Here is a 3,295-nt window from a genome sequence, read left to right on the forward strand (position 1 = left end):
TAGCAGAAAGAGAAAGAGGAAAAGAACCGGTTATCAAAGCGGCCGTTCTGGGACCTTAAAGCGGGCTGCGGCCGTGAGGGCCGGAGGACCAGCCTGCGCTCCAGGAGAGCGAGGCCAAGGCCTGTCTTTGCCGCTTGGCACGGGGCTTCTCAACGGACATTCAACGCTGAATGAAGGTCTGCATGAACGGAAGAGGAGTAACCCCACACAGCCATCCTGGAAGTATAAAGTCTACCCAGCGAAACCCTCAATCCTCCCACACAACTTGTATAAAAGCCTATGACATTCATTCTGCGGGCAGTGGAATCACCTCGACTCTTGGAGGTCCTCAGGCTGGGGGCTGAGGCTAAGAGCTCATGAATTTTACATGAGAGCTTGCTCGAGACAGCTCTCCTTCTAGCTTAAAGGTTAAAAGGTTTGACTTTGGGTTTCCAAGAACAGATACTGGAAGATTAATGAGTGGCAGGTCACATGACGCACTGCCCTCAGTTTTAAAATTGTTATGTTCAAGCTGTCCACAGTAGGATGCATTCTTCCCCTCCTCCCATCTGGAGCACAAACTACTAACATGTATGTATCCAGTAAAATGGAACCCATCAGATAAAAATTTTTAGTAATTTAAAAAGTTAATTTGAAAAGACTTTCAGTATTTTTTCTGGCACACCACCTTTATGCATAAATTATGCTCTAGAAACAAAGGACCTTAATTACATCTTATTTTTAGAGTACTGGAAGAACTTGCTGTTTAAAGAAATCCTCCTGTTCATCTCTTTTGTACGGTAAAGGAACTTTTGAAAAGTGAACAATCATCCCCTTTTTCAATTTTCAATTTTCATATACCCAGTTTGCTTAAAGCAAATTCAATCTGGTGTCCTCAGCTGTCTTCCCAATTGGACAGACTGGATGGCCACCCAGTTGAGCAGATGCTTTTCTTTTCTTTTTTTTTTTCAATTTGCAAACTGGATTAGTGGCAGAGAATTGACGGGACTTAGTCAAGGAGATGACGAGGCACTCACTTTTCTTAGATGCCAGAACATACGACCCCCAGGAAAGATGACCATGGGAATTCTCAGGACAGGGACACCCACGCCCAGCTCCGAGGGACAGCAAGCCCTGGGCGGAGCAAGGCCCTGGGGCTGCAGGGGCCAGGCAGCCAGGAAGAACACACCCGGGCCCACGCCTGGCCTTCGGCACACGCTGCCCCTCTGAGCGGGCTCAGCAGTGCCTCCACGCTTACTTGGTGTGAGATACACTGTATCTCAGATACAGTGATACAGATACACTGTATCTCCTTACCCAGAATAAGCATTTCAAATCGGGAATTGGCTGTTTCAAAGAATCACCAGGAAGGTAGGTGAACGAAATGAAAGAAAGAAAAAAAAAAAAAAGACAGACTATTACTCATCAAGGGCATTTGACGGGGCATAGCTGGAAAATGCTTTCATGCCTGTTTGGAGAAGTTGTCTGAGTTATGTCCCTCTGTCTTCATTTTAGTCTCTCTCTCATGAGCTCTTAAAATGACTAAGACAGGAAGTGCGACTCCACATCCATCAGGGAGGCAGGCTCAGCAAACGCAACAACTGGGGTCATATTTACACTAAAAACCACAGAGCAGAGAGGACACGCTAAGACTCCTGCCAGCTATTCCATACCTCATCGACATCAGCTTGTGCTTGAGGTCCCCTCAGCGCCTCAAGCAGTAACTCTGGTATGAGGGAGAAACACTACACTTGAATTGCATTTTTTTTTTTTAACAGAATAGCAGTTTTCAGGAAGGCACAATGTCTTCTTTTAACAAGCTCACAGAGATTTCCAAACATGATCCAAGTTAATGAACCACTAATAGACATTCTTCTACAAACACAACACAGTCTCAGGAACATCTGTCTTGGCTTGGGCAGATGTGAAGGCACTGAATAGAAAGGGAGGTGAGTTTTTGTAATGGGTGGCTTTCCACAGTCATGCTCCTCGGAAGTCCAGGATGTGGGATAAGAAAGTCCCTTCCTGTGCAGTGTTTGAGAGCTGACGTGCACTGCATCTGCACCCCACATGCGCTCAGGAGGGGGTGTGACATGGACCCTCCCAGGACCCATCTCGTAATCCCCGGCCCACGGCACCCCCATTCATCCAGCTGTCCAGCATCCTAGGCCTTTACACAGAAGACCTTAGACATTTGTGAGGGCACCTCTCAGCTATCCACAAGCCCCCAAAGTACAAACCCCATTGTAGTCTGTAATTTCCCCCTAAAGCAGGTATGCAGCGATGAGTAGAAAAACGCCGAGTGGAGACACAGATGACCGCAGTGCCCAGGGTCCACTCACCACGTGAGACACACTGCCCCGCATGCGTCCTGCAGTCAAGGCTGTTCACATCTGTGCCTTAGTAAAACTACAGATTATTACACGCTCTGAGTCGGCTTGGAACAGCTAAAAGCAGACACGTTAGAGCCACAAATGCCAAGGAACCCTGTATTAGCTCGTAACCCGCCTCCTGTTTCTCAAGCTGTGCGAGTCCATCGTGTGAGACACGGGAATGCCGAGTAGAAGCCGGCTTTTCCCCATCCCTAAGGGGACCCTGCAGGCCCCACAGACAGAGTCTGAAAAGCCACAGACCTAACGTTTACAACTTTGGTTTGGAAAGCTTTGTTCTGAAACGATTTTAGGCACTACCCATGAATCAGGTCAAATTAGGGGCGCTCCAAATACCACCTGCCCCTGATCCACACGAGAACTCCTGAGGACTCCCTAGGATGGATCTCTCTTCCTGTCAACTCAGGGGCCATCGTCTTGACTGACATCTTCTAAGGCCCTGAGAGATTTCTTTAGGCCTTTTAGGAGCCAGATCCTTGTCAAAGTCAAGTACCACATTTTGGAAAATTGAAATGTTTCCCTGGGAATGAATCCCTCCCTACAATTACAATGGGTATTGAAGGAAAGCTCGATCCACTTTACAAATAGTAATTCAAGACGAAATAACCTCTTCCATTTAGTCGTTACACAAACATCAGAAATACAAGCTGATCCTAAATAATCTCTTTTTCTTTAAGTCTCTCCCTCCTTTCCCCCAATCACATATACACTGAAAAACAGGCCACAGAAAACTTCCAAGTTGTAGGTACTTTTATCATTTGTATACAATTGGTAAGGAAACTATTAAAGTAAATGAACTCCCTGAGGCCCCCAAAGAAGAACGGCCCTTACCCAGCACCGTTTACAATGACGGGTACAAAGCAGGGTAAATCTGATCGAAAGTTAGGACAGAGCTAGGTGTTCTTGGCATAAGTGGCTTGGCTGGG

General features: G+C 46.8%; 1 long non-coding RNA gene across 1 annotated transcript; it reads right to left on the reverse strand.

The window, feature by feature from the left end:
- Positions 1 to 900: 900 nt before the first annotated feature.
- On the reverse strand, positions 901 to 1,588 carry LOC309971864. The gene is made up of 2 exons (XR_014326767.1): positions 1,268 to 1,588; positions 901 to 1,236 (listed from the first exon to the last, which is right to left on the reverse strand). It is a non-coding gene; the product is annotated as an uncharacterized lncRNA (long non-coding RNA).
- Positions 1,589 to 3,295: the final 1,707 nt, after the last annotated feature.

This window comes from Leucopleurus acutus, assembly GCF_964270905.1.
Source record: "Leucopleurus acutus genome assembly, chromosome: 15".
Taxonomy (NCBI): domain Eukaryota; kingdom Metazoa; phylum Chordata; class Mammalia; order Artiodactyla; family Delphinidae; genus Leucopleurus; species Leucopleurus acutus.